Source organism: Anolis sagrei, chromosome 2 (genome assembly GCF_037176765.1).
Source record: "Anolis sagrei isolate rAnoSag1 chromosome 2, rAnoSag1.mat, whole genome shotgun sequence".
NCBI classification, from domain to species: Eukaryota; Metazoa; Chordata; class Lepidosauria; order Squamata; family Dactyloidae; genus Anolis; species Anolis sagrei.
Genome location: NC_090022.1, coordinates 135,411,047 through 135,425,886, shown reverse-complemented (window position 1 = coordinate 135,425,886; position 14,840 = coordinate 135,411,047). Strand labels below are relative to the sequence as shown.

At 38.2% G+C, this 14,840-nt stretch overlaps 1 long non-coding RNA gene across 1 annotated transcript in view; it reads right to left on the bottom strand.

Moving 5' to 3' along the window:
* Positions 1–14,840, bottom strand: part of LOC132766608 (uncharacterized) — a 45,788-nt gene that overhangs the window by 13,020 nt on the left and 17,928 nt on the right. The window contains exon 3 of the long non-coding RNA XR_009630512.2: positions 13,280–13,358. This is a non-coding gene — a long non-coding RNA (uncharacterized lncRNA). The remainder of the gene's footprint in view (positions 1–13,279; positions 13,359–14,840) is intronic.

The window sequence follows — 14,840 nt, the reverse complement described above, 5'->3', positions numbered from 1 at the left end:
AGCTACTTGAATGAGCGTGTCTATAAAAACAAAACAAGAAAAGTTAAAATCCAAGTTTATGTCATGTCTAAAATGCAGGATTTTCCCTGCTCCATTCTGTATCTGCAATATATCACTGTTCTTTTCCTTACACTTATTCTAAGGCTTTGCTATGGTCTGTATTTTCTCCATTTAGAAGACCCATATGTTAAGATACATGTCAGACTCAAAGCCCATGGGTCGAACCTGGCTCACCACATCATTTTATGTGGCTCACAAGGTCCAGATGCTTTTCAGAGCTTTTAGCATTTTGAATGATTGTGTTTGCATTTTGTTTTTTATGTTTGATGTTATTTTCAGAACATGATCAATGGATGAAGGTGTGTGCTATGTTGTCTCGGGTTATTTAACAATATGATGAAGAGTAGTTACATATACAGTCTTACAATTACAAACAGCCATTTGAAGACAACCATATGGCTGATATGGCCCTTGGTCAAAACGAATTTGACAATCCTGCCTTAAGATACACAACAGTAATGGCTAGTCTCCTGTATCTACATAAGTCTAAACTGTAAGTCTAAACTAGGGGTGAGGAGCATTTAATCTTCTAAGAAGGTTTACCTCTGTGTAGAATCTAGTGTACTTTCTAACACATTTGTAATCTAATTTCAAGTACTAGCAATGTTAACTAGGTTTTGACTCTTGAACTGACTAAGAAATCAGTTGGTTTCAGTGACCTTAAAGCTCACCATTGTCTCTCACTCTTGACTTTCTGAAATATGATTTTTTGCATTCTTCTTCAAATCAAGCCTAGTGATTCACCTCTCTTGTGTGTGCAGATGGCACTTTTTAGATTACATAAAGATTGGCATGTGGAGAAATGAGAACATTGTATATTGGGGGAAAGTGTGCAGCCTTCCAGATATTATTGGATCAAAACTTCCAGCATTACTCATCACTGATAATGATGGCTAGAATGGCTGAGAGTTGCAATCTAACAATATGTGGATGATCACACTTTACCAACTGGGAGATCTAATCTTCAGAGCAAAGTGGTGAATATCTATTATTTACTTATTTACTTTCTTTTTATCTTGCCTTTATTCCAACATTGAAGCTCCATGAGGCTAACATTGCACACACAGGTGAAATGTTACACATTTAGGTATGTCAGATAAGAATTCCACTGCTGAGTTGACATTATAAATATCTGAAATTCCATATGAGAGTGAATATTATGATGAATACTAGGCCTGGGTAACAACGGAAAAATTTGTTTCTAAAATCGATTTGTATTTGGGGGGTTTTTTTGTTTCGATATTTAAAATAATTACAAAATTTTCCTTTTAAAAAGTTCGATATTTACGAAATTTCGTAAATGGTAAAAATTAACGAATCGATTTCCAAAACAATAACGAATCGATTCGTTAATGGCGGACGCGACCGCGAAATACGCTAAAAAACCTCCAAAACCTTCTGAAGCTTCCCTCTCCCTCTGTTGTTGACTGTTGGTGTGATATTATAATTTTTTTTTCACTAATTAAACCATAAAACTGGCCCAGACATGCGGAAATAATAATGAAACGACCTCAAAACAATAACGAAACAAATACAATATCGAAATACGAAGCATTTACAAAACGTTTTTGAAAATTCGTTTTTTTTAATAATTGCTCCAGAATGGTTCGTTATCGTTTTGTAATTGGAAAAATTAACGAATTATTAACGAATTACGAATTAACGAAATGAAACCGCCCAGCCCTAATGAATATCTGTACAATAATTGGCTATCCAGTCTGACCAGGTGGCACAAATGAATGGCAAACTTGATGGCAACTGCCTGGTTTTTGTTGTTGTTTATTCGTTCAGTTGCTTCCGACTCTTTGTGACTTCATGGACCAGTTCACACCAGAGCTCTCTGTCAGCTGTCACCACCCTCGGCTCCTTCAAGGTCAAGCTAGTCTCTTCAAGGATACCATCCATCTATTTTGCCCTTGGTTAGCCCCTCTTCCCTTTTCCTTCCATTTTCCCCAGCATCATTGTCTTCTCCAAGCTTTCCTGTCTTCTCATTACGTGGCCAAAGTACTTTGTTACTTCAGTAATTAAAAACGTGGATGTTTTGTCGTGCTTTCGATTTATGACTTCTATAACAAATGGCTTGTATCATGACTTGAATTGTCATTCAATCTGATGTCCTGTATTATATTAACTGATTCTGTTAATTTGCTCTGTTTCCATGATATTTCCTATGCCGTTATACATTGTTATCCACCTTACTAAACCACTTTATCCTTTAACTAGTTCACATAGTGGTTTTCCTCCTCCCCCCCCCCCTCCAAAATTAGTCTGCTGTTATTGTTGTTACTAGCTATTTTTGTTATGTTGTTTTATGCTGTTTTATGCTGTTTTAATTGTTATTGCTTTATTTTAATTGTATTCTGCCTGGGCTTGGGCCTCATGTAAGCCGCCCCGAGTCCCTTCGAGGAGATGGAGGCAGGGTAGAAAAATAAAGTTCTTCTTCTTCTTCTTCATCATCATCATCATCATCATCTTTGCCTCTAATATTCTTCCCTCCAGTGAGCAGCTGGGCATTATTTCCTGGAGTATGAACTCGTTTGATCTTCTTGCGATCCAAGGCAATCTCGGAATTTTCCTCCAACACCACAGTTCAAAAGCACCTATCTTCCTTCACTCAGCCTTCCTTATGGTCCAGCTCTCACATTCATAGGTTACTATGTGGAATACCACTGCTTTAACTATGTGGACCTTCATTTCCAGTATAATGTCTCTACTCTTTGCTATTTTCTTAATTTTAGGGGACACAGGTAGAAAAAAGGAATCTGTCTGGAGACATAACATGGTGTTTCAGCTTTTGTCTTCCCTTCTTGTGACTAAAATAGATATCCTGACCTGTACATTTTGGCCTTTAAAGTATGATTAGCTATACAGAAGTTTAAGATAGAGAATCTTCTTTTCTTGAAAAAATGCAGATAAGGCAAATGTCAATGATCAATATTGATAGTAGCATGTTTTAGGCCAATAATGTCCATTGGCATGTTCTAAATTATACTTGTAATTCACTTCATGCAAATAATATTTGATTTCATTCATTATTAGAACAGAGGGCAATCTAGGGAGCCTGGTGTCTATTTGTTTGGAAACTCTTTTTTCTTGTAAAGAGTGTCATAGAAGGATTATTCCTTAGCCATGTGTGCTCAGTCCCTCTGGGATTTTGTCTTTGAAATGACAGTTGGGGTGGAAAGCACTGAATATGAGATTGAAATAACAGATGCTGATTCAAAGGGAAGAGTGCCCTCTGCTGAATTTGTCAGTGTCACATCCTTGCTGTTGTGGGATCAGGCTCCAGTGGATGTGAGCCCAGCATTGCTGTGTACAGCTAAAACAGAAGATGCTTCCGAAAGGGTTAAAAAAACAGTGTGGGAGATTAAGTACATTTCAAAAGGCTATTCAAAATAAGCTCCCTTCTCAACAGATCAGCTTTCATTCCAGGTTCCTGTGTCACCAGCTGCTCTGAAATTACTGAAGACACCATTGCTCTCAGAGTGAGCAAGCAAGAAGACAAGAGTCCAGCTAGCAACACTTTCTTCCCAAACCAAGTTACTGTTTCAGTGTTTCCTTTCCAGAATTTACAGTAGTGGTCCATTGCTAGATTGAAATAATGAAATCAGCATCTAGTGGTGAAAATAATGAATTGCTAATTATTCCTCTTTGCATTAACACGGGTGTAACTAAATTACAGTGTGATTTGTAATGGAAAGGAATAATAACTTTTATTTTATGGCACATGTCGCTCTTATTTGATGCCAGTTCTGTCATTGCAGGATGCATGAAGCATCCATTACTTAGATGCACTTTGTCCCCTAAGTCAGTGTCTTGTAAAATTGAATTCTAGAAGTAGAGAACCTGTGTGGCATAGTTTGACTGCTAGACTATTGGTGCCTCTATTTATTATTTATTTATTTACTGCATTTGTATACTGCCTTTCTCAGCCAGAGGTGACTCAAGGCGGTAGAATTAATGTAGAATTTATGCAGTTTGGCAGCACTTTAACTATCAAAGCTCAACAGTATGGAATCATTGTAGTAGTAGTTTTACAAGATCACTACCATACTTTGTCAAATAGTACTGGTTGCCTCATTAAACTGCAACTCACATGATTCCATAGCATTGAGCCATGACATTAAATGTAAGTGACATTAATTTTACAGTGTAGATGCATCCTATGATTTTGAGAGATCCAGAGTTGACATTTTGCTCATCCATGTAAACCCACTGGGAGGCATTAGGCAAGTCACACTCTCTTCACCTTGAAGGAAGGCTATGGCAAACATCCTCTGAATACAATTTTTAAGAAAACCCCAGAATAGCCGCAACAAAGTTAAAAGTAACCCATTATTTTCTAATAAAGAGGACGTGGGGAGTCCCATAAAACGGAACTATATTATTAGGTAGTTCTTTTCAGGGGTCATACAATGATACTTCATTATCATTAATCCAACTAATTTTCTTTTTCCAATACATTTCCAAGTTCTGCTTGATGCATACAAACCTACATTATTTGCAAACTGGTTTGTTTGGTAAGTTCCAAAGCAGGTGCTGCAGTCTCTACTGTTAGATGCAAGCCACTATATAAACGATGTGAGCACATGTAGCTGACCAATCACAGAACCGCAAAGCTGGGCAGACATGCTGTCTCAGTTATTTAAGATCAGAATGTTCTCTGTGACTTTGTTGACTGCTACCACAGCTCTCACTATGCTGGACTGAGAATTAGTAGAGATGGGAGGATGTCTACTCTTTCAGTTTTGAATGGCTGTCAGCTGAAATCAAGACTCTGTCTTTAATGTCAATTCAGTTTAAGATTTATTTAGATCTGCTTTCTGCTAGGTGTTGCAAAAGTAGGCATGCACTGGGGATAGTCCTGATACACATTTTCAAATAGAGGAATGCAATAGAAATGAGATGGGGGCTGAATCACGGGATGCATTTACATTGCAGAATTAATGCAGTGTGACACCACTTTAATTGCCATGGCTCAATGCTAGGGAATCCTGGGAGTTGTGATTTTCTGGGCACCAGCACTCTTGTGCAGAGAAGGCTTGTTTCCATAGCATTGAGCCATGGCAGCTAAAGGTGGTGTCAAATTACATTCAATCTATATTATAGATCAGGGGTCCTCAAACTTTTAAACAGAGGGCCAGGTAACAGTCCCTCAAAGTATTGGAGGGACAGATTATAATTTGAAAAAAAAAACATGAATGAATTCCTATGCACACTACACATATCTTATCTGTAGTGCAAATTTTAAAAAAAAACAATACAATAATTAAAATGAAGAACAATTTTAACAAATATAAACGTATTAGTATTTCAATGGGAAGTGTGGGCCTGCTTTTGGCTGATGAGATAAGGTTGTTGTTGTTGTTTATTTATTTATTTATTTATTTAGCGTATTTCTACCCCGCCCTTCTCAACCCCCAAGGGGGGACTCAGGGCGGCTTACAAAAGGACACAATTAGTTGCCTACACAATAGTACAGATAAACATATATAAACAGCAATTAAAACAGTTATAACAGTTAAAACAATTGTTGTTGTTGTCTGCTTTCAAGTCAGTACAGACTTGACACTGAGCGAGGGCTGGATAAATGACCTTGGAGGGCCAGATCTGACCCTCAGTCCTAAGTTTGAGGACCCCTATTATAGATGCACTCTAGGGTTTCTCTGAATTAATTAATTGCCTGAGATCTTTTCTACACTGCTGTATATCCAGGGATCTGCTTCCAGATTTTCTGTTTATCCCAGATTATATGGTAGTGGAGACTCATATAATCCAGTTCAAAGCAGACAATCTGAGATTGGATCCTGGGATATAGGGTAGTATAGATTCATCTTGAGTTTTTAATAGGAATAGCAAGCAAAGATGTTAAAAGCTATTAATTCTGGAGTAATGTCAAGATTTCATCTTGGCTCTTTTTCACTTGTACTGATTAGTTTTTTACACCATCCTATGCCTTAGTTATGATTTCTTTTTTTGCTGTAATCTGGCTCTACTTTAAAAGAGAGAGGTTTCAACTCCTTGGAACTTGCTTAGCATGGTAAGTCACTGTCAAATCCCACAATAAGCAAAAGGCAAACTTTATCTGTATGTTAATCTAATAGAATTACTATGGGAAACTGAGCAATGACAACACACACAGCATCCAAACTGGAAAAGATGAAAGCACAACTAAATGGCCCACAGCAATAAATCATTCAATTGCTTCTCAACCCTTTTCTTTGCAGGCAAAAAGAAAACTGAGCTGTTCTCCTAGGGAGAAAAGAATAAACATAATTCATTCTCCCAGGCAACTAGTGATGTCACTTCCTGGTTGCTGTGATTACAAGCCATAAAATCTACTGGGGCTTCATTAAAATAGCAACTTAATGCATCTGTCAACCCTTTTAATTAGGAAATGCAGACAAAAGTGCATGTATGCCTCATGTTGGTTAATGAAAGCAATAAATTCTGTACACAATTGAAGCTGCCACCAAAAACAATGTTCTCAGAGAAGCAGATAATATTTGTTTCGGGTTGAGCAGAGAAGTGAGCATATAAAAGATATCAATTTAAGAATATTTTGAAAGGCAGTGGAATCTTGCTTTTGGAGCAGTGCAAGGGGATCTATGATACACCATTGTAATTCAGGGCCCTTCCACATAGCCATGTAACCCAGAATATCAAGGTAGAAAATCCCACAATATCTTCTTTGAACTGAGTTATCTTAGTCCACCCTGCCATATATTCCAGTTCAAAGCAGATAATGTGGGGTTTTCTGCCTTGATACTCTGGGTTACATGGCTATGTGGAAGGGCCCTGAATTACAATGGTGTATCATAGATACTCCCCCTGAAATCACAGGTCCGCAGTTTGGCCTGGGGCGGAGGGGGGGGGGCTTCGCACAATTAAAACTCGTGCGACAACTGCAACCTTACCTCGTGAGGTCTGACTTGACCATGGTGGTCCATGCCTTAGTTACCTCTAGACTGGACTACTACAATGCACTACGTAGGGCTACCCTTGAATACGGCCTGGAAACTACAACTTGTCCAACGTTCGGCAGCCAGATTAATAACTGGGGCTAGTTACAGGGAACAGTAATTTAAGGAGCTCCACTGGCTGCCGTTTATCTTCTGGGCCCAATTCAAGGTGCAGGTTATCACCTACAAGGTCCTAAATGGTTTTTGACCCATCTACCTTCGTGACCATATCTCCCTCCATGAACCAGTCCGGGCCCTCTGATCTTCGGGGGGAGGCCCTCCTTTCGCCCCTGCCAGTTTCACAAGCTCATCTTGTGGGCACAAGGGAGAGAACCTTCTCCTCTGTGGCCCCCCGACTCTGGAACTCATTACCTGGAGAGATTAGGAAAGCCCCTACCCTACTAACGTTTAAAAAGAACCTTAAAACCTGGCACTTCCACTGTGCCTTTGGTGAGTAGGTACACAACCTCACATTATTACTCACCCTCAATGTTTCTGTCCCCCCCCCCTCATAGGAAAGCTTGGTCCCACAACCCCATTTTTTTAATGAGCTCCCCTTCTCAAATAACCTGCTCCTCCTTTTATCTCACCCGAGTTTTTTAATCATTTTATTATGCAAATGTGGCCCACCCATTGTCACTGTGATGGTGTTACTGTAATTTTATATTGCTAATGTATTCATATGTTTTTATGTAATTATGATGTTGTTGTTTGTTGCTTGTGTTTTTGGTTTTTATTTTGCTGTAATTTGTTGCTTGGGCTTGACCTCATGTAAGCCGCCCCAAGTCCCCATTGGGGGAGATGGTGGCAGGGTATAAATAAAGTTGTTTATTATTATTATTATTATTATTATTATTATTATTATTTGGTAGATTTTATATATCTTTTAACTTCTGCATGTTTTAAAAAACATTTTAAAAAAGTATTCTATGATTTTGATTGTTCTCACTTTGTATGGGTAATTGTTTTTAACTTTTTAATTTTGGAAGCAGCCTTGGGTCTCACTCTGGGAGAAAGAAGGCATGTAAATTAAATAATTTAATGAATAAATTATTGGGAGCCCCCAGTGGCGCAGTGGGTTAAAGCACTGAGTTGCTGAGCTTGTTGACCAAATCCGGGTAGCAGTGTAAGCTCCCAGTGTCAGCCCCAGTTTCTGCCAACTTAGCAGTTCAAAAACATGCAAATGTGAGTAGATCAATTGGTACTGCTCCGGTGAGAAGGTAACAGCTCGCCATGCAGTCATGCCGGCCACATGACCTTGGAGGTGTTTACGGACAATGCTGGTTCTTCAGCTTAGAAATGGAGATGAGCACCGCACCCCGGAGTCAGACACAACTGGTCTTAATGTCAGGGGAAACCTTTACCTAATGAATAAAAACTCCCTTCCATTCCATTCTCACTCTCATCCTTTCTTTGATCTTTTTTCTCCCATCATCCATTCTGCATGCCACATGCACTGAGCACATGCACTGAACCCTAACAGCTGGTAAACTGACTGAAATTTCTGGCAGTTGTAGGCCAAAACACCTGGGGATCCACAGGTTGGGAACCACCGCCTTAGGGTCTTTTCCATTAGGAATCATCCCCAGTAGTAATAATAATAATAAGAAGAAGAAGAAGAAGAAGAAGAAGAAGCTTTATTTATACCCCGTCTCCTTCTCCCATAGGGACTTAATCAATACACTTAATCAATACACAATAGATAAAACCAACCTATAAAATTAATAAAAGCAACCTCTATTAAATAGAGACAGTAAACGGTTCAACATCTCAACTGTATTACCTTAAAAGATGCAAAGTGCTAACATAGTAAATAGGTTGACAATTATCTAAACAGTGTGGAAAACCTGCTGAAACAAACACACTTTTAATTATTTTCTAATGTGTTTTAGTGTGGGGATAAATATCCTTTACTTCTGCAAATTTTAATGTTTTTCTGAGTTTCCTGTTATCATGCCAGTGGTCCTCCTGCTGTGGATACTTCCTCCCACTTACCCTCCCTCCAGATTTTCCAGTTCTGCTTCTATATAGCCTATCAGCATTACATATATGTGATTATCATTGGACTCTCTTTAAGCTCTCCCCCATTAAAATTTGTGGGGTTTCTTTTCCATAATTTTATTTATACTTCTGCAAGCTTCAGCATTCCTACAAGTGTGCAGATACTTCATTTTCATGCATGGCTATCCTGGCTACATAAGTGCATTCATGTTTAGACTTGGATCCCATCTCCATGATTTCTTATTAAATATAATCAAGTATTTCAAAATGCAAAAAGATTCACAAATGCAAATCACTTCTGGTCCCAAGTATTTTGGACAAGGGACACTCAGCCTGTATTGTAATAACTACCATTACATACAGCCAATAAATGAGGACTTCATTTAAAGAAAAAACATTATTGCTTAGATATATTTGTATTCATGTTAATAACGTTTCAAGATAGCACCAGTGATGCCGCATTTTGTCTACATAGTTATTTGCAGAAATCCTTTGTTGAACATGTCAACTTTTCTCTATCCATAATTCCTTTAAGAACACTCACTGACATTTTTTTGGAAGCTGTTATTGACATGACTTGTAGCTTGTCATGAAAGTAGATGAAGCATTCAGTGCATTTTTCATTTAAGGAACACAGTGGAAATAGCAGATGACTGAAGGTCACAGAAGGCAAGAGGGAGAATTCAACTCAAAGAAGGCAAGAAGGAGAATGTACTCTTGAGCAAAATTGCTAGGGATGTTCACTGGCTCCAGAGATAAGACAGATGCTGGGCAATGCAGCCTATGTGAGCAAAATCCAGATCACTTAAAAATCAAGACAGTTCTGGTCTGAGTCGAAATTGGTTGGGCATCAGACTTCAGAACATTCAAACTTTGACCGTCTCTTCTGTGAATAATCTTTGCAGGTTCTCTACAAGTGGAAAATCCCAGCACAGAAGAGCAAGGCAGAGGTGGGGGTGAGGCTGAAAGGGCTGTGACTGATAACTCTGCTTTCAAACCAGAGGATAATTTAGCCACACAGCAGAACAAAGCAGAAAAATGAATCTCTGACACTGTTTCAAACATTTCATTGCAATGTGTTCATAGTCTGCCTGCTTATGAGGAGTAATTATCCCCCAGTTCATAGTCATTTTTTCTTTGTGACCTCTTTTATTCTTTTCCTTTATTTTTTTCTAATATCCAATCCAAGTGATTTGATACTTTGAATGTGATAAGAAAAATCATCATTATTCAACACTCTTATTATTCAACAAAGTGTTAAACTTCTGACATAAAAAATAGCAATTAATAAAAATAGTTCAGAATTCCAGGATACTCTGACACTGAGCTTAAAGTAGTTATTGCAATGCAAAGAAACTTCCAAAGGGAGACTGGAGCAACATGACAAATGGATACTAAAGGAAAATAAAGTTTAAACAAGATACTAGAGGTGTGCATTTTTGTCTGCCTCATAATTGAGATCAAATTTGTTATTTTTTTTTACTTATGAGGCAATAACCAATACATCGGCATGCCCCGCACCAAAAATTTAAGAATTAAAACGTACCCCATGCTTTTTTGTTTTAGTTTTGTAAATCTCAGAAGGTTCCCAAAGTCAGTTTTCTTTTCAGTGTGAGAAAGCAAAGAAAAGCCAAAAAGGCTGTCTTTATGTCTTGCCTTACCTTTTTTCTAAATTAATGGAGTGTCAGCATTAGGAGCAGGAAAAAGAGGGAGCAGTGTTTGCTGGTAACACCACAGAACTCTGGGAAATGTAGTTTGGGAAGGGAGGAGGTCTATGCCAGAGAATTCAAAAGGCCCTGCCTTAAACTACATTTCTCAGAATGCATCAGCATCATAAAGCACCAACCAGGGTAGTGGAGATAGATATTTGTCCCTCCCTAACAGCAACCAGTGGGAATTCCAATGAATGATTAAATCTGCAAAGAAGAGGACTGACAGACACTTTAAGTAAGTAAATCTCTGTGCTGGTCTGGAAAAAATATCCCATATGATAGGGAAAGCACATTAATTAGTTTAGAGGCTGGATGGCCATCTGTCAGTAGAGTTTTTATGGTGCCCTTCTGCGTGGAAAAAGGGTTTTGGACTAGATGGCTCTTGGGGATCCTCTCCAAATTTAGGATTCTATGAAAATGTCAAATTGCTTAATATTAGTTTTTACTGGTTAATGTGAGAGACAGTCAATGAGATGGATGTTGTGACTTTTTTAAAAAGTCCATGAAATCAGTAAAAGTATAAATATTTCTGAAAGTTGGGGGGAATGATCCCGTTATCTCCTGTCATTGTATAGAAAATTCAAGGAGATAGCTCTTGTAGTTTTTTTTAAAAAAACATTGTTTATAAAAAAAATTAAAATTCCTTCCAAAAACATGGATAAGTGAAATGTTCTGATATTGAGGGATAAAGAAGCCCCTGTATTTTCTGCAATTATAGAAAATTATGTGCAATTACTGCAACGAAATAGTATAAACATTTCATTACTCTCATTATAGTAACAAGTTTTCACTAACTATAGAAACACTTTAGAAACAAAATGCCAGACCCCCCCCCCCCTTTTGTAATAATTTTGAAACATTTTTAATGGGTTGCACATCCCTACAAGATACAATTGGTTCTAATTAAATATTGAATTTCTCCTAGATCCAGTAAAAGATGTTGAAATACCACCATGATTCTGTAACCTTGATATTTGGGGTGGGTGGGTGCAAGATTGGGAGGAAATTCTATTCCAACCTCAAAAAACCTGCTCTTGTAGCTTTATTTCTCATGTAATAGAATGAACAGCAGCACACAGTATCTTGGAGTGCTCAGAACATACCTCAACTTGTAATCATTACAATAACCCTAAAAGTTAGGTTGGAATTATTATCTCTGCTGTTAATACGAAGATTGTGTTGAATCAATAAGAGAATGAGATACTGTACATATGATTGCAAATACGTAACTATGCAGAGCATTGGAAGAATAATTCAAAAAATCTCCCTTTCACCTTTAAGCGTTTTGAGAACAATTCAGTCAAGACTTGCAAATAAATTTGCTTCTAATCCTCTGAGGAATGCCTCTTGGAAAATTGCAGAAGTTTTGCTTTCATGTAATACCAATAGTCTGAGGGTAATAAACATTGGGTAAATTCTTGTTTTCAATGCCAAAGGCAGATAAGAAGCAAATCCCCCTCCAAGCTTCATTCCATGAGGTTCTGAGATTTGAGAGATGGCAAGGAAGATTGATGGCTTTTTGAGCAATTCCTGCCCATTCTTTATTTGCTATGTGGTTGAAAAACAGGCATTTAGTCTATGCATATTTTGGCGCCTTCTATGAAAACCTCACAGACTTGAGTTTATCTTGTAACCATGCTTCCATATTACTATAATAATCATACAATTCAAACTGTACTTCTAATAGCATCAATGTGGCTCCTATTCTTTCTATGGGCTTGCTTATATATCAAGGTTGTTGTTGACCAGCTGATGGAATAATGAGGCCATACACAGAAGATGGGTTAAAATATGGGTGACTTCATTTAATCTGGTGCCCGTGGTGGCGTATTGGGTTAAACCCTTGTGCCGGCAGGACTGCCGAACAAAAGGTCAGCAGTTTGAGTCTGGGGAACAGTGTGAGCTCCCAACTGTCAACTCCAGCTCCTCATGTGGGGACATGAGAGAAGCCTCTCACAAGATGGTAAAACATCCGAGCACCCCCTGGGCAATGTCTACAGACAGCCAACTCTCTCACACCAGAAGTGACTTGCAGTTTCTCAAGTTGTTATTGACATGAAAAAAAATCTGTTACTTATTTTAACTTTTTATTTAAGATATGCTATTGGGGGGGGGGGAGCAGTTTGGGAAATTGCTATTTTTGAGCTGCTCTTTCCCATCTTCCCCTGAGGGAAAACATCTGAGCCCCTGAGAGGATAACTCCAAACTCTGGATTGCTCCCCGGCTAGCCATCCACTGGAAAAACCAAGCCAAGGGTTCCAATCTTCAAGTTGCATGACTTGTGGTGAGGACAAAATCCCAAGACCAGCCCCAAGGATAATATCTTTCTCCACCTCTCTGGTCATATGACTCACAGGCTCTATTCCAGAGTTCTGTCCCTCACCAAATATATGCCATAAGTGCTAAATTAATTACTCTTTTCTCCCTCCAGTACCTGCCAAATGGTAACCTATTTAGGAATCCACACCAGCCAATTATCCATTCTTCTGTGATAGGTACTCCCCTCCAAACACACACACACTGCAAAGGGGTTAAAAAACTTACGTAGCCCTGAAGCAACAAGTGAACGTACACTGTGTCAGAGGTAGGAGTGTGCCCTTTCCAGCTGGCTCAGGTGAACCACCTGTAGGAGGTAAGGCAAGTGTCAATCAAGGAAAGACAATTTTCACTGAGAGATTATTGGTTGTAGGAATCTCAACATATTTAAAACACTAATCATAACTAAAACTGGAAAACAAAGCAAACAAAACAATAACAGCACTTTGTGCATTCACCGTGGCACTCTTTTTCATATTCCTGTTTCTCTTATTCTTGCAAGATGAAGGAGAGTTCAGGCTTGCTGCTACACAGTGGTCCTATCTACACAAGCATTAAAATCTGGTTTGAAGCTGGCTTGAGGTAGGGATGTACACAAAACATACACTCCCAATGGCACTGCCACATGCATCCAGTAGGAAACAGGCTATTAAAAAACTCACAAGAGTTTTTCGGAGCAAGACATAAAATCTACTGAGGCTGATCACTGTATATCCCATGCAGAATAGGAAGCAAAGACCAAAATGTGGAGCACTTGTGAGGACAGGGCTACTGATGAAGCATTTGGGCCAGACAGCTTGGGCCAGAAGTGAAACAAACACACCCTAGCAGAAAACACAGCTTTCCCATGGAAAAACTTACTTAAACTTTCTTGTTTTGGCCTGATTTTGTCCAATACTGATTCTCATTGGACAGACTGTAGTGCATATTTCCAGAGAAGAAAAGGAAAAGAATATCATTTGAAAGGATTATGGGGCTTCATAGCAAGACTTGGGATGAAATTAAGCTCTGAATGTAGTAGTGCATTATGTAACATTATTTTTAATCCAGGCTTTGTGTTAGGCAAAAAAGCAGAAAACACTTCTTAATGTGTAAGATACCCAAAGTACACCATAGCAACCTCCTTTATTTCAAATAAATTGAATAAAACTGGTTTGATATCTCTCTAATTGTAGGGACATTTATTTCTAAATGAATGCTAAAAGCAGCTATATCTGGACCTGTCATACAGTTATATTTTAATGCAGAATATAAGATAATATATTTATTTGTCAACTGTGCTTTAAAGTTATTATATACTGTTTCTTCAGCATGTTCCATGATACAAGATGCTTTATAAACTTTTGATCAGGATGGAAGAAAGGCCCAATTTATTACAGCATCACTTCCTATTATTATCTTTGTTGTTATTCTTATTTTAAAAATACAATAAAATTACACACACAGACAAGGTTAACTCTAAATTATAGACGATGAATTGGATCACGATTCTAGTTACAAGATGTTAATGTGTTGTTATTGATGTGCCATTACTTTGTATATTATGCTCTTATTGTTTTTTAAATTGTTTATTGTTATATTGTTATGATTGTCTTTTTGCTCTTGTTGTGAACCGCGTTGAGTCGCCTACGGGCTGAGAGTAAATAAATAAATAAACAAACTGCAGAATTACTACAGGAATTCTTGAAGCTCGTTCATACACATTAGAGAAAATAAAAGTTTTGATCCTTGTTCCCTGCAATAGCTAATCAATGTGCCCTGACTCCATTTTGTGGTAAGAAAAATGTGC